Source organism: Hemiscyllium ocellatum, unplaced genomic scaffold (assembly GCF_020745735.1).
Source record: "Hemiscyllium ocellatum isolate sHemOce1 unplaced genomic scaffold, sHemOce1.pat.X.cur. R, whole genome shotgun sequence".
Classification (NCBI taxonomy): Eukaryota; Metazoa; Chordata; class Chondrichthyes; order Orectolobiformes; family Hemiscylliidae; genus Hemiscyllium; species Hemiscyllium ocellatum.
The window spans coordinates 490,626-513,054 of NW_026867602.1; the positions used below are offsets into that span (position 1 = coordinate 490,626).

The following is a 22,429-nucleotide window of genomic DNA, read 5'->3' on the forward strand; positions in this document are numbered from 1 at the left end:
GAGAATGTGTGTGTGAGTGTGTGTGTGTGTGGACGTGTGTGTGGATGTGTGAGAATGTGTGTGTGTTTGTGTGTAGGACTTGGCACCCAGATATCAGAGCTGAAAATGTGTTGCTGGAAAAGCGCAGCAGGTCAGGCAGCATCCAAGGAGCAGGAGAATCGATGTTTTGGGCGTGAGCCCATCTTCAGGAATGAGGAGAGTGTGCTCATGCCCGAAACGTTGACTCTCCTGCTCCTTGGATGCTGCCTGACCTGCTGCGCTTTTCCAGCAACATATTTTCAGCTCTGACCTCCAGCATCTGCAGTCCTCACTTTCCAACCCGAGAGTAGGCCCTGACAGCTCAGTGCGAGTTCTGACAGCACTGTCACTCACCAGGGAACCATTCCCCCTACACAGCGATTTCAAAATCGCCGCATCGAGTCAGACGTTTCCAGACCACAAACCGTCCACCGTCCACCAGCACGCCTCCCTCCAAACCCCAGGTCTGTCCCTGTATAACACTGTGGTACAGTGCTGGTGGGGACCGGTCTGTCCCTGTATAACACTGGGGTACAGTACTGGTGGGGGACTGGTCTGTCACTGTATACCACTGCGGTACTGTACTGGTGGGGACGGGTCTGTCACTGTATAACACTGGGGTACAGTACTGGTGGGGGACTGGTCTGTCACTGTATACCACTGCGGTACAGTACTGGTGGGGACGGGTCTGTCACTGTATAACACTGGGGTACAGTACTGGTGGGGGACAGGTCTGTCCCTGTATAACACTGGGGTACAGTACTGGTGGGGATGGGTCTGTCAATGTATAACACTGGGATACAGTACTGGTGGGGACCGGTCTGTCCCTGTATAACACTGGGGTACAGTACTGGTGGGGACGGGTCTGTCAATGTATAACACTGGGGTACAGTACTGGTGGGGACCGTTCTGTCCCTGTATAACACTGGGGTACAGTACTGGTGGGGGACAGGTCTGTCCCTGTATAACACTGGGGTACAGTACTGGTGGGGACCAGTCTGTCCCTGTATAACACTGGGGTACAGTACTGGTGGGGACAGGTCTGTCACTGTATAACACTGTGGTACAGTACTGGTGGGGACAGGTCTGTCCCTGTATAACACTGGGGTACAGTACTGGTGGGGACAGGTCTGTCACTGTATAACACTGGGGTACAGTACTGGTGGGGCCAGGTCTGTCCCTGTATAACACTGGGGTACAGTACTGGTGGGGACAGTTCTGTCCCTGTATAACACTGGGGTAAAGTACTGGTGGGGACAGGTCTGTCCCTGTATAACACTGGGGTACAGTACTGGTGGGGACAGGTCTGTCATTGTATAACACTGCGGTACAGTACTGGTGGGGACAGGTCTGTCACTGTATAACACTGAGGTACAGTACTGGTGGGGACAGGTCTGTCCCTGTATAACACTGAGAGACAGTACTGGTGGGGACAGGTCTGTCCCTGTATAACACTGGGGTACAGTACTGATGGGGACAGGTCTGTCACTGTATAACACTGGGGTACAGTACTGGGGGGGATGGGTCTGTCACTGTATAACGCAGGGGTACAGTACTGGTGGGGGACAGGTCTGTCCCTGTATAACACTGGGGTACAGTACTGGTGGGGACGGGTCTGTCACTGTATAACACTGGGGTACAGTACTGGTGGGGACAAGTCTGTCCCTGTATAACACTGGGGTACAGTACTGGTGGGGACAGGTCTGTCACTGTATAATACTGGAGTACAGTACTGGTGGGGACAGGTCTGTCTCTGTATAACACTGGGGTACAGTACTGGTGGGGACAGGCCTGTCTCTGTATAACACTGGGGTACAGTACTGGTGGGGAAAGGTCTGTCACTATATAACACTGAGGTACAGTACTGGTGGGGCCAGGTCTGTCACTGTATAACACTGGGGTACCATACTGGTGGGGACAGGTCTGTCACTGCATAACACTGTGGTACAGTACTGGTGGGGGACAGGTCTGTCACTGTATAACACTGGGGTACAGTACTGGTGGGGACAGGTCTGTCCCTTATAACACTGTGGTACAGTACTGGTGGGGACAGGTTTGTCCCTGTATAACACTGGGGTACAGTACTGGTGAGGATGGGTCTGTCACTGGATAACACTGGGGTACAGTACTGGTGGGGGAGAGGTCTGTCCCTGTATAACACTGGGATATAGTACTGGTGGGGACAGGCCTGTCACTGTATAACACTGGGGTACAGTACTGGTGGGGACAGGTCTGTCCCTGTATAACACTGGGGTACAGTACTCGTGGGGAGAGGTCTGTCCCTGATTAACACTGGGTACAGTACAGGTGGGAACAGGTCTGTCGCTGTATAACACTGAGGTACAGTACTGGTGGGGGACAGGTCTGTCCCTGTATAACACTTGGGGACAGTACTGGTGGGGACGGGTCTGTCCCTGTTAAACACTAGGGTACAGTACTGGTGGGAACAGATCTGTCATTGTATAACACTGGGGTACAGTACTGGTGGGGACAGGTCTGTCACTGTATAACTCTGAGGTACTGTACTGGTGGGGCCAGGTCTGTCACTGTATAACACTGGGGTACAGTACTGGTGGGGACAGGTCTGTCACTGCATAACACTGTGGTACAGTACTGGTGGGGGACAGGTCTGTCACTGTATAACACTGGGGTACAGTACTGGTGGGGACAGGTCTGTCCCTTCTAACACTGTGGTACAGTACTGGTGGGGACAGGTTTGTCCCTGTATAACACTGGGGTACAGTACTGGTGGGGACAGGTCTGTCACTGTATAAAACTGGGGCACAGTACTGGTGGGGACACGTCTGTCACTGTGTAACACTGGGGTACAGTACTGGTGGGGGACAGGTCTGTCACTGTATAACACTGGGGTACAGTCCTGCTGGGGACAGGTCTGTCCCGGGATAACACTGGGGTACAGTACTGGTGGGGACAGGTCTGTCACTGTATAATACTGGGGTACTGTACTAGTGGGGACAGGTCTGTCCCTGTATAACGCTGGGGTACAGTACTGGTGGGGACAGGTCTGTTACTGTATAACGCTGGGGTACAGTACTGGTGGGGGACAGGTCTGTCACTGTATAACACTGAGGTACAGTACTGGTGGGGACAGGTCTGTCACTGTATAACACTGGGGTACAGTACTGGTGGGGACAGGTTTGTCACTGTATAACACTGAGGTACAGTACTGGTGGGGACAGGTCTGTCACTGTATAACACTGGGGTAAAGTACTGGTGGGGACAGGACTGTCACTGTATAACACTGGGGGACAGTACTGGTGGGGGCAGGTCTATCACTGTATAACACTGAGGTACAGTACTGGTGGGGACAGATCTGTCCCGGTATAACAGTGGGATGCATTACTGGCGGAGACAGGTCTATCACTGTATAACACTGGGGTAGAGTACTGGTGGCGACGGGTCTGTCCCTGTATAACATTGGGGTACAGTACTGTTGGGGACCGGTCTGTCACTGTATAACACTGGGGGACAGTACTGGTGGGGGACAGGTCTGTCCCTGTATAACACTGGGATATAGTACTGGTGGGGACAGGCCTGTCACTGTATAACACTGGGGTACAGTACTGGTGGGGACAGGTCTGTCCCTGTATAACACTGGGGTACAGTACTGGAGGGGGCCAGGTCTGTCACTGTATAACACTGGGGTACAGTACTCGTGGGGAGAGGTCTGTCCCTGTATAACACTGGGGTTCGGTACTGGTGGGGACGGGTCTGTCTCTGTATAATACTGGGGTACAGTACTGGTGGGGACAGGTCTGTCCCTGTATAACACTGGGGTACAGTACTGGTGGGGCCAGGTCTGTCCCTGTATAACACTGGGGTACAGTACTGGTGGGGACAGGTCTGTCACTGCATAACACTTGGGGACAGTACTGGTGGGGACGGGTCTGTCCCTGTTTAACACTGGGGTACAGTACTGGTGGGGACACGTTTGTCCCTGTATAACACTGGGGTTCAGTACCGGTGGGGACAGGTCTGTCACTGTATAACACTGGGGTACAGTACTGGTGGGGACAGTTCTGTCCCTGTATAACACTGGGGTACAGTACTGGAGGGGGCCAGGTCTGTCACTGTATAACACTGGGGTACAGTACTCGTGGGGAGAGGTCTGTCCCTGTATAACACTGGGGTTCGGTACTGGTGGGGACAGGTCTGTCACTATAAAACACTGCGGTACTGTACTGGTGGAGACAGGTCTGTCCCTGTATAGCACTGGGGTACAGTACTGGTGGGGACAGGTCTGTCTCTGTATAACACTGGGGTACAGTACAGGTGGGGATGGGCCTGTCATTGTATAACACTGGGGTACAGTACTGGTGGGGACAGTCTGTCCCTGTATATCACTGGGGTACAGTACTGGTGGGGATGGGTCTGTCCCTGTATAACACTGGGGTACAGTACTGGTGGGGACGGGTCTGTCCCTGTATAACACTGGGGTACAGTACTGGTGGGGACAGTCTGTCCCTGTATATCACTGGGGTACAGTACTGGTGGGGATGGGTCTGTCATTGTATAACACTGGGGTACAGTACTGTTGGGGACAGGTCTGTCCCTGTATAACACTGGGGTACAGTATTGTCAGGGGACAGGTCTGTCCCTGTATAACACTGGGGTACAGTATTGTTGGGGTCAGGTCTGTCAATGTATAACACTGGGGTACAGTTCTAGTGCGGACAGGACTGTCACTGTATAACACTGGGGTACAGTACTGGTGGGGACAGATCTGTCCCGGTATAACAGTGGGGTGTTGTACTGGCGGAGACAGGTCTATCACTGTATAACACTGGGGTAGAGTACTGGTGGCGACGGGTCTGTCCCTGTATAACATTGGGGTACAGTACTCGTGGGGAGAGGTCTGTCCCTGTATAACACTGGGGTACAGTACTGGTGGGGGACAGGTCTGTCCCTGTATAACACTGGGGTACAGTACTGGTGGGGACAGGGCTCTCCCTGTATAACATTGGGGTACAGTACTCGTGGGGAGAGGTCTGTCCCTGTATAACACTGGGGTACAGTACTGGTGGGAACGGGTCTGTCACTGAATAACACTGGGGTACAGTACTGGTGGGGACGGGTCTGTCCCTGTGTAACACTAGGGTACAGTACTGCTGGGGACAGATCTGTCATTGTATAACACTGGGGTACAGTACTGGTGGGAACGGGTCTGTCACTGAATAACACAGGGGTACAGTACTGGTGGGGATGGGTCTGTCACTGTATAACACTGGGGTACAGTACTGGTGGGGACAGGTCTGTCAATGTATAACACTGGGGTACAGTACTGACGGGGGACAGGTCTGTTCCGGTATAACACGGGGGTACAGAACTGGTGGGGACAGGTCTGTCCCTTATAACACTGGGGTACAGTACTGGTGGGGCCAGGTCTGTCACTGTGTAACACCGGGGTATTGTACTGGTGGGGACAGGTCTGTCACTGTATAACACTGGGGTACAGTACTGGTGGGGACAGGTCTGTCCCTGTATAACACTGGGGTACAGTACTGGTGGGGACAGGTCTGTCCCTGTATAACACTGGGGTGCAGTACTGGTGGGGCTGGTCTGTCCCAGTATAACACAGGAGTACAGTACTTGTGGGGACAGGTCTGTCACTATAAAACACCGGGGTACTGTACTGATGGGGACAGGTCTGTCACTGTATAACACTGGGGGACAGTACTGGTGGGGATGGGTCTGTCCCAGTATAACACTGGGGTACAGTACTGGTGGGGACAGGTCTGTCACTATAAAACACTGCGGTACTGTACTGGTGGAGACAGGTCTGTCCCTGTATAGCACTGGGGTACAGTACTGGTGGGGACAGGTCTGTCTCTGTATTACACTGGGGTACAGTACTGGTGGGGATGGGTCTGTCATTGTATAACACTGGGGTACAGTACTGGTGGGGACAGTCTGTCCCTGTATATCACTGGGGTACAGTACTGGTGGGGATGGGTCTGTCCCTGTATAACACTGGGGTACAGTACTGGTGGGGACGGGTCTGTCCCTGTATAACACTGGGGTACAGTACTGGTGGGGACAGTCTGTCCCTGTATATCACTGGGGTACAGTACTGGAGGGGATGGGTCTGTCATTGTATAACACTGGGGTACAGTACTGTTGGGGACAGGTCTGTCCCTGTATAACACTGGGGTACAGTATTGTCAGGGGACAGGTCTGTCCCTGTATAACACTGGGGTACAGTATTGTTGGGGTCAGGTCTGTCAATGTATAACACTGGGGTACAGTTCTAGTGCGGACAGGACTGTCACTGTATAACACTGGGGGACAGTACTGGTGGGGGCAGGTCTATCAATGTATAACACTGAGGTACAGTACTGGTGGGGACAGATCTGTCCCGGTATAACAGTGGGGTGTTGTACTGGCGGAGACAGGTCTATCACTGTATAACACTGGGGTAGAGTACTGGTGGCGACGGGTCTGTCCCTGTATAACATTGGGGTACAGTACTCGTGGGGAAAGGTCTGTCCCTGTATAACACTGGGGTACAGTACTGGTGGGGGACAGGTCTGTCCCTGTATAACACTGGGGTACAGTACTGGTGGGGAGAGGTCTGTCACTGTATAACACTGGGGCACAGTACTGGTGGGGACACGTCTGTCACTGTGTAACACTGGGGTACAGTACTGGTGGCGGACAGGTCTGTCACTGTATAACACTGGGGTACAGTACTGGTGGGGACAGGTCTGTCACTGTATAACACTGGGGTACTGTACTAGTGGGGACAGGTCTGTCCCTGTATAACACTGGGGTACTGTACAGGTGAGGATGGGTCTGTCACTGTATAACACTGGGGTACAGTACAGATGGGGACAGGTCTGTCCCTGTATTACACTGGGGTACAGTACTGGTGGGGACAGGTCTGTCCCTGCATAACACTGGGGTACAGACCTGGTGGGGACAGGTCTGTCCCTGTATAACACTGGGGTACAGTACTGGTGGGGACAGGTCTGTTACTGTATAACGCTGGGGTACAGTACTGGTGGGGGACAGGTCTGTCACTGTATAACACTGAGGTACAGTACTGGTGGGGACAGGTCTGTCACTGTATAACACTGGGGGACAGTACTGATGGGAACCGGTCTGTCCCTGTATAACACTGGGATACAGTACTGGTGGAGACAGGTCTGTCCCTGTATAACACTGGGGTACAGTACTGGTGGGGACAGGTCTGTCCCTTCTAACACTGTGGTACAGTACTGGTGGGGACAGGTTTGTCCCTGTATAACACTGGGGTACAGTACTGGTGGGGAGAGGTCTGTCACTGTATAACACTGGGGCACAGTACTGGTGGGGACACGTCTGTCACTGTGTAACACTGGGGTACAGTACTGGTGGGGGACAGGTCTGTCACTGTATAACACTGGGGTACAGTACTGGTGGGGACAGGTCTGTCCCTTCTAACACTGTGGTACAGTACTGGTGGGGACAGGTTTGTCCCTGTATAACACTGGGGTACAGTACTGGTGGGGACAGGTCTGTCACTGTATAACACTGGGGCACAGTACTGGTGGGGACAGGTCTGTCCCTTATAACACTGGGGTACAGTACTGGTGGGGACATGTCTGTTACTGTGTAACACTGGGGTACAGTACTGGTGGGGGACAGGTCAGTCACTGTATAACACTGGGGTACAGTCCTGCTGGGGACAGGTCTGTCCCTGTATAACAGTGGGATACAGTACTGGTGGAGACAGGTCTGTCACTGTATAACACTGGGGTACTGTACTGGTGGGGACAGGTCTGTCCCTGTATAACACTGGGGTACAGTACTGGTGAGGACGGGTCTGTCACTGTATAACACTGGGGTACAGTATTGTCAGGGGACAGGTCTGTCCCTGTACAACACTGGGGTACAGTATTGTTGGGGTCAGGTCTGTCAATGTATAACACTGGGGTACAGTTCTAGTGCGGACAGGACTGTCACTGTATAACACTGGGGGACAGTACTGGTGGGGGCAGGTCTATCATTGTATAACACTGAGGTACAGTACTGGTGGGGACAGATCTGTCCCGGTATAACAGTGGGGTGCAGTACTGGCGGAGACAGGTCTATCACTGTATAACACTGGGGTAGAGTACTGGTGGCGACGGGTCTGTCCCTGTATAACATTGGGGTACAGTACTGGTGGGGACCGGTCTGTCACTGTATAACACTGGGGCACAGTACTGGTGGGGGCAGGTCTGTCAGTGTATAACACTGAGGTACAGTACTGGTGGGGACAGGTCTGTCACTGTATATCACTGGGGTACAGTACTGGTGGGGATGGGTCTGTCATTGTATAACACTGGGGTACAGTACTGGTGGGGACAGGTCTGTCACTGTATATCACTGGGGTACAGTACTGGAGGGGGCCAGGTCTGTCACTGTATAACGCTGGGGTACAGTACTGGTGGGGGCCAGGTCTGTCACTGTATATCACTGGGGTACAGTACTGGTGGGGATGGGTCTGTCATTGTATAACACTTAGGTACAGTACTGGTGGGGACAGGTCTGTCCCTGTATAACACTGGGGTACAGTATTGTCAGGGGACAGGTCTGTCCCTGTATAACACTGGGGTACAGTATTGTTGGGGTCAGGTCTGTCAATGTATAACACTGGGGTACAGTTCTAGTGCGGACAGGACTGTCACTGTATAACACTGGGGGACAGTACTGGTGGGGGCAGGTCTATCATTGTATAACACTGAGGTACAGTACTGGTGGGGACAGATCTGTCCCGGTATAACAGTGGGGTGCAGTACTGGCGGAGACAGGTCTATCACTGTATAACACTGGGGTAGAGTACTGGTGGCGACGGGTCTGTCCCTGTATAACATTGGGGTACAGTACTGGTGGGGACCGGTCTGTCACTGTATAACACTGGGATATAGTACTGGTGGGGACAGGCCTGTCACTGTATAACACTGGGGTACAGTACTGGTGGGGACAGGTCTGTCCCTGTATACCACTGGGGTACAGTACTGGAGGGGGCCAGGTCTGTCACTGTATAACGCTGGGGTACAGTACTGGTGGGGGCCAGGTCTGTCACTGTATAACACTGGGGTACAGTACTGGTGGGGACAGGGCTCTCCCTGTATAACATTGGGGTACAGTACTCGTGGGGAGAGGTCTGTCCCTGTATAACACTGGGGTACAGTACTGGTGGGGACAGGTCTGTCCCTGTATAACACTGGGGTACAGTACTGGTGGGGACAGGGCTCTCCCTGTGTAACATTGGGGTACAGTACTCGTGGGGAGAGGTCTGTCCCTGTATAACACTGGGTACAGTACTGGTGGGGACAGGTCTGTCGCTGTATAACACTGAGGTACAGTACTGGTGGGGGACAGGTCTGTCCCTGTATAACACTGAGATACTGTACTGGTAGGGCCCGGTCTGTCACTGTATAACACTGGGGTACAGTACTGGTGGGGACGGGTCTGTCCCTGTTTAACACTAGGGTACAGTACTGGTGGGAACAGATCTGTCATTGTATAACACTGGGGTACAGTACTGGTGGGGACAGGTCTGTCACTGTATAACACTGGGGCACAGTACTGGTGGGGACACGTCTGTCACTGTATAACGCTGGCGTTCAGTACTGGTGGGGGACAGGTCTGTCACTGTATAACACTGGGGTACAGTATTGTTGGGGTCAGGTCTGTCAATGTATAACACTGGGGTACAGTTCTAGTGCGGACAGGGCTCTCCCTGTATAACATTGGGGTACAGTACTCGTGGGGAGAGGTCTGTCCCTGTATAACACTGGGGTACAGTACTGGTGGGGACAGGTCTGTTACTGTATAACGCTGGGGTACAGTACTGGTGGGGACAGGTCTGTTACTGTATAACGCTGGGGTACAGTACTGGTGGGGGACAGGTCTGTCACTGTATAACACTGAGGTACAGTACTGGTGGGGACAGGGCTCTCCCTGTATAACATTGGGGTACAGTACTCGTGGGGAGAGGTCTGTCCCTGTATAACACTGGGTACAGTACTGGTGGGGACAGGTCTGTCCCTGTATAACACTGGGGTACAGTACTGGTGGGGAGAGGTCTGTCACTGTATAACACTGGGGCACAGTACTGGTGGGGACACGTCTGTCACTGTGTAACACTGGGGTACAGTACTGGTGGCGGACAGGTCTGTCACTGTATAACACTGGGGTACAGTACTGGTGGGGACAGGTCTGTCACTGTATAACACTGGGGTACTGTACTAGTGGGGACAGGTCTGTCCCTGTATAACACTGGGGTACTGTACAGGTGAGGATGGGTCTGTCACTGTATAACACTGGGGTACAGTACAGATGGGGACAGGTCTGTCCCTGTATTACACTGGGGTACAGTACTGGTGGGGACAGGTCTGTCCCTGCATAACACTGGGGTACAGACCTGGTGGGGACAGGTCTGTCCCTGTATAACACTGGGGTACAGTACTGGTGGGGACAGGTCTGTTACTGTATAACGCTGGGGGACAGTACTGATGGGAACCGGTCTGTCCCTGTATAACACTGGGATACAGTACTGGTGGAGACAGGTCTGTCCCTGTATAACACTGGGGTACAGTACTGGTGGGGACAGGTCTGTCCCTTCTAACACTGTGGTACAGTACTGGTGGGGACAGGTTTGTCCCTGTATAACACTGGGGTACAGTACTGGTGGGGAGAGGTCTGTCACTGTATAACACTGGGGCACAGTACTGGTGGGGACACGTCTGTCACTGTGTAACACTGGGGTACAGTACTGGTGGGGGACAGGTCTGTCACTGTATAACACTGGGGTACAGTACTGGTGGGGACAGGTCTGTCCCTTCTAACACTGTGGTACAGTACTGGTGGGGACAGGTTTGTCCCTGTATAACACTGGGGTACAGTACTGGTGGGGACAGGTCTGTCACTGTATAACACTGGGGCACAGTACTGGTGGGGACAGGTCTGTCCCTTATAACACTGGGGTACAGTACTGGTGGGGGACAGGTCAGTCACTGTATAACACTGGGGTACAGTCCTGCTGGGGACAGGTCTGTCCCTGTATAACAGTGGGATACAGTACTGGTGGAGACAGGTCTGTCACTGTATAACACTGGGGTACTGTACTGGTGGGGACAGGTCTGTCCCTGTATAACACTGGGGTACAGTACTGGTGAGGACGGGTCTGTCACTGTATAACACTGGGGTACAGTATTGTCAGGGGACAGGTCTGTCCCTGTATAACACTGGGGTACAGTATTGTTGGGGTCAGGTCTGTCAATGTATAACACTGGGGTACAGTTCTAGTGCGGACAGGACTGTCACTGTATAACACTGGGGGACAGTACTGGTGGGGGCAGGTCTATCATTGTATAACACTGAGGTACAGTACTGGTGGGGACAGATCTGTCCCGGTATAACAGTGGGGTGCAGTACTGGCGGAGACAGGTCTATCACTGTATAACACTGGGGTAGAGTACTGGTGGCGACGGGTCTGTCCCTGTATAACATTGGGGTACAGTACTGGTGGGGACCGGTCTGTCACTGTATAACACTGGGGCACAGTACTGGTGGGGGCAGGTCTGTCAGTGTATAACACTGAGGTACAGTACTGGTGGGGACAGGTCTGTCACTGTATATCACTGGGGTACAGTACTGGTGGGGATGGGTCTGTCATTGTATAACACTGGGGTACAGTACTGGTGGGGACAGGTCTGTCACTGTATATCACTGGGGTACAGTACTGGTGGGGATGGGTCTGTCATTGTATAACACTTAGGTACAGTACTGGTGGGGACAGGTCTGTCCCTGTATAACACTGGGGTACAGTATTGTCAGGGGACAGGTCTGTCCCTGTATAACACTGGGGTACAGTATTGTTGGGGTCAGGTCTGTCAATGTATAACACTGGGGTACAGTTCTAGTGCGGACAGGACTGTCACTGTATAACACTGGGGGACAGTACTGGTGGGGGCAGGTCTATCATTGTATAACACTGAGGTACAGTACTGGTGGGGACAGATCTGTCCCGGTATAACAGTGGGGTGCAGTACTGGCGGAGACAGGTCTATCACTGTATAACACTGGGGTAGAGTACTGGTGGCGACGGGTCTGTCCCTGTATAACATTGGGGTACAGTACTGGTGGGGACCGGTCTGTCACTGTATAACACTGGGGGACAGTACTGGTGGGGGCAGGTCTGTCAGTGTATAACACTGAGGTACAGTACTGGTGGGGGACAGGTCTGTCCCTGTATAACACTGGGATATAGTACTGGTGGGGATGGGTCTGTCATTGTATAACACTGGGGTACAGTACTGGTGGGGACAGGTCTGTCCCTGTATAACACTGGGGTACACTACTGGTGGGGCCAGGTCTGTCACTGTATAACGCTGAGGTACAGTACTGGTGGGGGCCAGGTCTGTCACTGTATAACACTGGGGTACAGTACTGGTGGGGACAGGGCTCTCCCTGTATAACATTGGGGTACAGTACTGGTGGGGAGAGGTCTGTCCCTGTATAACTTTGGGGTACAGTACTGGTGGGGACAGGTCTGTCCCTGTATAACACTGGGGTACAGTACTGGTGGGGACAGGGCTCTCCCTGTGTAACATTGGGGTACAGTACTCGTGGGGAGAGGTCTGTCCCTGTATAACACTGGGTACAGTACTGGTGGGGACAGGTCTGTCGCTGTATAACACTGAGGTACAGTACTGGTGGGGGACAGGTCTGTCCCTGTATAACACTGAGATACTGTACTGGTGGGGCCAGGTCTGTCACTGTATAACACTGGGGTACAGTACTGGTGGGGACAGGTCTGTCACTGCATAACACTGAGATACTGTACTGGTAGGGCCCGGTCTGTCACTGTATAACACTTGGGGACAGTACTGGTGGGGACGGGTCTGTCCCTGTTTAACACTAGGGTACAGTACCGGTGGGAACAGATCTGTCATTGTATAACACTGGGGTACAGTACTGGTGGGGACAGGTCTGTCACTGTATAACACTGGGGCACAGTACTGGTGGGGACACGTCTGTCACTGTATAACGCTGGCGTTCAGTACTGGTGGGGGACAGGTCTGTCACTGTATAACACTGGGGTACAGTATTGTTGGGGTCAGGTCTGTCAATGTATAACACTGGGGTACAGTTCTAGTGCGGACAGATCTGTCCCTGTATAACGCTGGGGTACAGTACTGGTGGGGACAGGTCTGTCCCTGTATAACACTGGGGTACAGTACTGGTGGGGACAGGTCTGTTACTGTATAACGCTGGGGTACAGTACTGGTGGGGACAGGTCTGTTACTGTATAACGCTGGGGTACAGTACTGGTGGGGGACAGGTCTGTCACTGTATAACACTGAGGTACAGTACTGGTGGGGACAGGTCTGTCACTGTATAACACTGGGGTAAGGTACTGGTGGGGACAGGACTGTCACTGTATAACACTGGGGTACAGTACTGGTGGGGGCAGGTGTATCACTGTATAACACTGAGGTACAGTACTGGTGGGGACAGATCTGTCCCGGTATAACAGTGGGGTGCAGTACTGGCGGAGACAGGTCTATCACTGTATAACACTGGGGTAGAGTACTGGTGGCGACGGGTCTGTCCCTGTATAACATTGGGGTACAGTACTGTTGGGGACGGTCTGTCACTGTATAACACTGGGGGACAGTACTGGTGGGGGACAGGTCTGTCCCTGTATAACACTGGGATATAGTACTGGTGGGGACAGGCCTGTCACTGTATAACACTGGGGTACAGTACTGGTGGCGGACAGGTCTGTCCCTGTATAACACTGGGGTACAGTACTGGAGGGGGCCAGGTCTGTCACTGTATAACATTGGGGTACAGTACTCGTGGGGAGAGGTCTGTCCCTGTATAACACTGGGGTTCGGTACTGGTGGGGACGGGTCTGTCTCTGTATAACACTGGGGTACAGTACTGGTGGGGACAGGTCTGTCCCTGTATAACACTGAGGCACAGTACTGGTGGTGGACAGGTCTGTCCCTATATAACACTGAGATACTATACTGGTGGGGCCAGGTCTGTCACTGTATAATACTGGGGTACAGTACTGGTGGGGACAGGTCTGTCACTGCATAACACTTGGGGACAGTACTGGTGGGGACGGGTCTGTCCCTGTTTAACACTGGGGTACAGTACTAGTGGGGACACGTTTGTCCCTGTATAACACTGGGGTTCAGTACCGGTGGGGACAGGTCTGTCACTGTATAACACTGGGGTATACTACTGCTAAGCACAGGTCTGTCCCTGCAGAACACTGCGGTACAGTACTGGTGGGGACAGGTCTGTCCCTGTATAACACTGGGGTACAGTACTGGTGGGGACAGTTCTGTCCCTGTATAACACTGGGGTACAGTATTGGTGGGGACAGGTCTGTCACTGTATAACACTGGGGTACAGTACTGGTGGGGACCGGTCTGTCCCTGTATAACACTGGGGTACAGTACTGGTGGGGATGGGTCTGTTACTGTATAACACTGGGGTACAGTACTGGTGGGGACGAGTCTGTCCCCTGTATAATACTGGGGTACAGTACTGGTGGGGAACAGGTCTGTCCCTGTACAACACTGAGGTGCAGTACAGATGGGGGACAGGTCTGTCACTTTATAACACTGGGGTACAGTACTGGTGGGGACGGGTCTGTCACTGTATAACACTGGGGTGCAGTACTGGTGGGGACAGGTCTGTCACTGTATAACACTGTGGTACAGTACTGGTGGGGACAGGTCTGTCCCTGCATAACACTGGGGTACAGACCTGGTGGGGACAGGTCTGTCCCTGTATAACACTGGGGTACAGTACTGGTGGGGACAGGTCTGTTACTGTATAACGCTGGGGTACAGTACTGGTGGGGGACAGGTCTGTCACTGTATAACACTGAGGTACAGTACTGGTGGGGACAGGTCTGTCACTGTATAACACTGGGATACAGTACTGGTGGGGACAGGTCTGTCACTGTATAACACTGGGGGACAGTACTGATGGGAACCGGTCTGTCCCTGTATAACACTGGGATACAGTACTGGTGGAGACAGGTCTGTCCCTGTATAACACTGGGGTACAGTACTGGTGGGGACGGGTCTGTCCCTGTATAACACTGGGATACAGTACTGGTGGGGACAGGTCTGTCCCTTCTAACACTGTGGTACAGTACTGGTGGGGACAGGTTTGTCCCTGTATAACACTGGGGTACAGTACTGGTGGGGAGAGGTCTGTCACTGTATAACACTGGGGCACAGTACTGGTGGGGACACGTCTGTCACTGTGTAACACTGGGGTACAGTACTGGTGGGGGACAGGTCTGTCACTGTATAACACTGGGGTACAGTACTGGTGGGGACAGGTCTGTCCCTTCTAACACTGTGGTACAGTACTGGTGGGGACAGGTTTGTCCCTGTATAACACTGGGGTACAGTACTGGTGGGGACAGGTCTGTCACTGTATAACACTGGGGCACAGTACTGGTGGGGACAGGTCTGTCCCTTATAACACTGGGGTACAGTACTGGTGGGGACATGTCTGTCACTGTGTAACACTGGGGTACAGTACTGGTGGGGGACAGGTCAGTCACTGTAAAACACTGGGGTTCAGTCCTGCTGGGGACAGGTCTGTCCCTGTATAACAGTGGGATACAGTACTGGTGGAGACAGGTCTGTCACTGTATAACACTGGGGCACAGTACTGGTGGGGACACGTCTGTCACTGTGTAACACTGGGGTACAGTACTGGTGGCGGACAGGTCTGTCACTGTATAACACTGGGGTACTGTACTAGTGGGGACAGGTCTGTCCCTGTATAACACTGGGGTACTGTACAGGTGAGGATGGGTCTGTCACTGTATAACACTGGGGTACAGTACAGATGGGGACAGGTCTGTCCCTGTATTACACTGGGGTACAGTGCTGGTGGGGACAGGTCTGTCCCTGCATAACACTGGGGTACAGACCTGGTGGGGACAGGTCTGTCCCTGTATAACACTGAGGTACAGTACTGGTGGGGACAGATCTGTCCCGGTATAACAGTGGGGTGCAGTACTGGCGGAGACAGGTCTATCACTGTATAACACTGGGGTAGAGTACTGGTGGCGACGGGTCTGTCCCTGTATAACATTGGGGTACAGTACTGGTGGGGACCGGTCTGTCACTGTATAACACTGGGGGACAGTACTGGTGGGGGCAGGTCTGTCAGTGTATAACACTGAGGTACAGTACTGGTGGGGACAGGTCTGTCACTGTATATCACTGGGGTACAGTACTGGTGGGGATGGGTCTGTCATTGTATAACACTGGGGTACAGTACTGGTGGGGACAGGTCTGTCACTGTATATCACTGGGGTACAGTACTGGTGGGGATGGGTCTGTCATTGTATAACACTTAGGTACAGTACTGGTGGGGACAGGTCTGTCCCTGTATAACACTGGGGTACAGTATTGTCAGGGGACAGATCTGTCCCTGTATAACACTGGGGTACAGTATTGTTGGGGTCAGGTCTGTCAATGTATAACACTGGGGTACAGTTCTAGTGCGGACAGGACTGTCACTGTATAACACTGGGGGACAGTACTGGTGGGGGCAGGTCTATCATTGTATAACACTGAGGTACAGTACTGGTGGGGACAGATCTGTCCCGGTATAACAGTGGGGTGCAGTACTGGCGGAGACAGGTCTATCACTGTATAACACTGGGGTAGAGTACTGGTGGCGACGGGTCTGTCCCTGTATAACATTGGGGTACAGTACTGGTGGGGACCGGTCTGTCACTGTATAACACTGGGGGACAGTACTGGTGGGGGCAGGTCTGTCAGTGTATAACACTGAGGTACAGTACTGGTGGGGGACAGGTCTGTCCCTGTATAACACTGGGATATAGTACTGGTGGGGACAGGCCTGTCACTGTATAACACTGGGGTACAGTACTGGTGGGGACAGGTCTGTCCCTGTATAACACTGGGGTACACTACTGGTGGGGCCAGGTCTGTCACTGTATAACGCTGAGGTACAGTACTGGTGGGGGCCAGGTCTGTCACTGTATAACACTGGGGTACAGTACTGGTGGGGACAGGGCTCTCCCTGTATAACATTGGGGTACAGTACTGGTGGGGAGAGGTCTGTCCCTGTATAACTTTGGGGTACAGTACTGGTGGGGACAGGTCTGTCGCTGTATAACACTGGGGTACAGTACTGGTGGGGGACAGGTCTGTCCCTGTATAACACTGAGATACTGTACTGGTGGGGCCAGGTCTGTCACTGTATAACACTGGGGTACAGTACTGGTGGGGACAGGTCTGTCACTGCATAACACTGAGATACTGTACTGGTAGGGCCCGGTCTGTCACTGTATAACACTTGGGGACAGTACTGGTGGGGACGGGTCTGTCCCTGTTTAACACTAGGGTACAGTACCGGTGGGAACAGATCTGTCATTGTATAACACTGGGGTACAGTACTGGTGGGGACAGGTCTGTCACTGTATAACACTGGGGCACAGTACTGGTGGGGACACGTCTGTCACTGTATAACGCTGGCGTTCAGTACTGGTGGGGGACAGGTCTGTCACTGTATAACACTGGGGTACAGTATTGTTGGGGTCAGGTCTGTCAATGTATAACACTGGGGTACAGTTCTAGTGCGGACAGATCTGTCCCTGTATAACGCTGGGGTACAGTACTGGTGGGGACAGGTCTGTCCCTGTATAACACTGGGGTACAGTACTGGTGGGGACAGGTCTGTTACTGTATAACGCTGGGGTACAGTACTGGTGGGGACAGGTCTGTTACTGTATAACGCTGGGGTACAGTACTGGTGGGGGACAGGTCTGTCACTGTATAACACTGAGGTACAGTACTGGTGGGGACAGGTCTGTCACTGTATAACACTGGGGTAAAGTACTGGTGGGGACAGGACTGTCACTGTATAACACTGGGGTACAGTACTGGTGGGGGCAGGTGTATCACTGTATAACACTGAGGTACAGTACTGGTGGGGACAGATCTGTCCCGGTATAACAGTGGGGTGCAGTACTGGCGGAGACAGGTCTATCACTGTATAACACTGGGGTAGAGTACTGGTGGCGACGGGTCTGTCCCTGTATAACATTGGGGTACAGTACTGTTGGGGACCGGTCTGTCACTGTATAACACTGGGGGACAGTACTGGTGGGGGACAGGTCTGTCCCTGTATAACACTGGGATATAGTACTGGTGGGGACAGGCCTGTCACTGTATAACACTGGGGTACAGTACTGGTGGCGGACAGGTCTGTCCCTGTATAACACTGGGGTACAGTACTGGAGGGGGCCAGGTCTGTCACTGTATAACATTGGGGTACAGTACTCGTGGGGAGAGGTCTGTCCCTGTATAACACTGGGGTTCGGTACTGGTGGGGACGGGTCTGTCTCTGTATAACACTGGGGTACAGTACTGGTGGGGACAGGTCTGTCCCTGTATAACACTGAGGCACAGTACTGGTGGTGGACAGGTCTGTCCCTATATAACACTGAGATACTATACTGGTGGGGCCAGGTCTGTCACTGTATAATACTGGGGTACAGTACTGGTGGGGACAGGTCTGTCACTGCATAACACTTGGGGACAGTACTGGTGGGGACGGGTCTGTCCCTGTTTAACACTGGGGTACAGTACTAGTGGGGACACGTTTGTCCCTGTATAACACTGGGGTTCAGTACCGGTGGGGACAGGTCTGTCACTGTATAACACTGGGGTATACTACTGCTAAGCACAGGTCTGTCCCTGCAGAACACTGCGGTACAGTACTGGTGGGGACAGGTCTGTCCCTGTATAACACTGGGGTACAGTACTGGTGGGGACAGTTCTGTCCCTGTATAACACTGGGGTACAGTATTGGTGGGGACAGGTCTGTCACTGTATAACACTGGGGTACAGTACTGGTGGGGACCGGTCTGTCCCTGTATAACACTGGGGTACAGTACTGGTGGGGATGGGTCTGTTACTGTATAACACTGGGGTACAGTACTGGTGGGGACGAGTCTGTCCCCTGTATAATACTGGGGTACAGTACTGGTGGGGAACAGGTCTGTCCCTGTACAACACTGAGGTGCAGTACAGATGGGGGACAGGTCTGTCACTTTATAACACTGGGGTACAGTACTGGTGGGGACGGGTCTGTCACTGTATAACACTGGGGTGCAGTACTGGTGGGGACAGGTCTGTCACTGTATTACACTGTGGTACAGTACTGGTGGGGACAGGTCTGTCCCTGCATAACACTGGGGTACAGACCTGGTGGGGACAGGTCTGTCCCTGTATAACACTGGGGTACAGTACTGGTGGGGACAGGTCTGTTACTGTATAACGCTGGGGTACAGTACTGGTGGGGGACAGGTCTGTCACTGTATAACACTGAGGTACAGTACTGGTGGGGACAGGTCTGTCACTGTATAACACTGGGATACAGTACTGGTGGGGACAGGTCTGTCACTGTATAACACTGGGGGACAGTACTGATGGGAACCGGTCTGTCCCTGTATAACACTGGGATACAGTACTGGTGGAGACAGGTCTGTCCCTGTATAACACTGGGGTACAGTACTGGTGGGGACGGGTCTGTCCCTGTATAACACTGGGATACAGTACTGGTGGGGACAGGTCTGTCCCTTCTAACACTGTGGTACAGTACTGGTGGGGACAGGTTTGTCCCTGTATAACACTGGGGTACAGTACTGGTGGGGAGAGGTCTGTCACTGTATAACACTGGGGCACAGTACTGGTGGGGACACGTCTGTCACTGTGTAACACTGGGGTACAGTACTGGTGGGGGACAGGTCTGTCACTGTATAACACTGGGGTACAGTACTGGTGGGGACAGGTCTGTCCCTTCTAACACTGTGGTACAGTACTGGTGGGGACAGGTTTGTCCCTGTATAACACTGGGGTACAGTACTGGTGGGGACAGGTCTGTCACTGTATAACACTGGGGCACAGTACTGGTGGGGACAGGTCTGTCCCTTATAACACTGGGGTACAGTACTGGTGGGGACATGTCTGTCACTGTGTAACACTGGGGTACAGTACTGGTGGGGGACAGGTCAGTCACTGTAAAACACTGGGGTTCAGTCCTGCTGGGGACAGGTCTGTCCCTGTATAACAGTGGGATACAGTACTGGTGGAGACAGGTCTGTCACTGTATAACACTGGGGCACAGTACTGGTGGGGACACGTCTGTCACTGTGTAACACTGGGGTACAGTACTGGTGGCGGACAGGTCTGTCACTGTATAACACTGGGGTACTGTACTAGTGGGGACAGGTCTGTCCCTGTATAACACTGGGGTACTGTACAGGTGAGGATGGGTCTGTCACTGTATAACACTGGGGTACAGTACAGATGGGGACAGGTCTGTCCCTGTATTACACTGGGGTACAGTGCTGGTGGGGACAGGTCTGTCCCTGCATAACACTGGGGTACAGACCTGGTGGGGACAGGTCTGTCCCTGTATAACACTGAGGTACAGTACTGGTGGGGACAGATCTGTCCCGGTATAACAGTGGGGTGCAGTACTGGCGGAGACAGGTCTATCACTGTATAACACTGGGGTAGAGTACTGGTGGCGACGGGTCTGTCCCTGTATAACATTGGGGTACAGTACTGGTGGGGACCGGTCTGTCACTGTATAACACTGGGGGACAGTACTGGTGGGGGCAGGTCTGTCAGTGTATAACACTGAGGTACAGTACTGGTGGGGACAGGTCTGTCACTGTATATCACTGGGGTACAGTACTGGTGGGGATGGGTCTGTCATTGTATAACACTGGGGTACAGTACTGGTGGGGACAGGTCTGTCACTGTATATCACTGGGGTACAGTACTGGTGGGGATGGGTCTGTCATTGTATAACACTTAGGTACAGTACTGGTGGGGACAGGTCTGTCCCTGTATAACACTGGGGTACAGTATTGTCAGGGGACAGATCTGTCCCTGTATAACACTGGGGTACAGTATTGTTGGGGTCAGGTCTGTCAATGTATAACACTGGGGTACAGTTCTAGTGCGGACAGGACTGTCACTGTATAACACTGGGGGACAGTACTGGTGGGGGCAGGTCTATCATTGTATAACACTGAGGTACAGTACTGGTGGGGACAGATCTGTCCCGGTATAACAGTGGGGTGCAGTACTGGCGGAGACAGGTCTATCACTGTATAACACTGGGGTAGAGTACTGGTGGCGACGGGTCTGTCCCTGTATAACATTGGGGTACAGTACTGGTGGGGACCGGTCTGTCACTGTATAACACTGGGGGACAGTACTGGTGGGGGCAGGTCTGTCAGTGTATAACACTGAGGTACAGTACTGGTGGGGGACAGGTCTGTCCCTGTATAACACTGGGATATAGTACTGGTGGGGACAGGCCTGTCACTGTATAACACTGGGGTACAGTACTGGTGGGGACAGGTCTGTCCCTGTATAACACTGGGGTACACTACTGGTGGGGCCAGGTCTGTCACTGTATAACGCTGAGGTACAGTACTGGTGGGGGCCAGGTCTGTCACTGTATAACACTGGGGTACAGTACTGGTGGGGACAGGGCTCTCCCTGTATAACATTGGGGTACAGTACTGGTGGGGAGAGGTCTGTCCCTGTATAACTTTGGGGTACAGTACTGGTGGGGACAGGTCTGTCGCTGTATAACACTGGGGTACAGTACTGGTGGGGGACAGGTCTGTCCCTGTATAACACTGAGATACTGTACTGGTGGGGCCAGGTCTGTCACTGTATAACACTGGGGTACAGTACTGGTGGGGACAGGTCTGTCACTGCATAACACTGAGATACTGTACTGGTAGGGCCCGGTCTGTCACTGTATAACACTTGGGGACAGTACTGGTGGGGACGGGTCTGTCCCTGTTTAACACTAGGGTACAGTACCGGTGGGAACAGATCTGTCATTGTATAACACTGGGGTACAGTACTGGTGGGACAGGTCTGTCACTGTATAACACTGGGGCACAGTACTGGTGGGGACACGTCTGTCACTGTATAACGCTGGCGTTCAGTACTGGTGGGGGACAGGTCTGTCACTGTATAACACTGGGGTACAGTATTGTTGGGGTCAGGTCTGTCAATGTATAACACTGGGGTACAGTTCTAGTGCGGACAGATCTGTCCCTGTATAACGCTGGGGTACAGTACTGGTGGGGACAGGTCTGTCCCTGTATAACACTGGGGTACAGTACTGGTGGGGACAGGTCTGTTACTGTATAACGCTGGGGTACAGTACTGGTGGGGACAGGTCTGTTACTGTATAACGCTGGGGTACAGTACTGGTGGGGGACAGGTCTGTCACTGTATAACACTGAGGTACAGTACTGGTGGGGACAGGTCTGTCACTGTATAACACTGGGGTAAGG

At 52.9% G+C, this 22,429-nt stretch overlaps 1 protein-coding gene across 3 annotated transcripts in view; it reads left to right on the forward strand.

Moving 5' to 3' along the window:
* The window catches only part of LOC132809021 (sodium-coupled neutral amino acid transporter 3-like), a 107,586-nt gene that overhangs the window by 11,475 nt on the left and 73,682 nt on the right, over nt 1–22,429 (forward strand). The window lies entirely within an intron of this gene.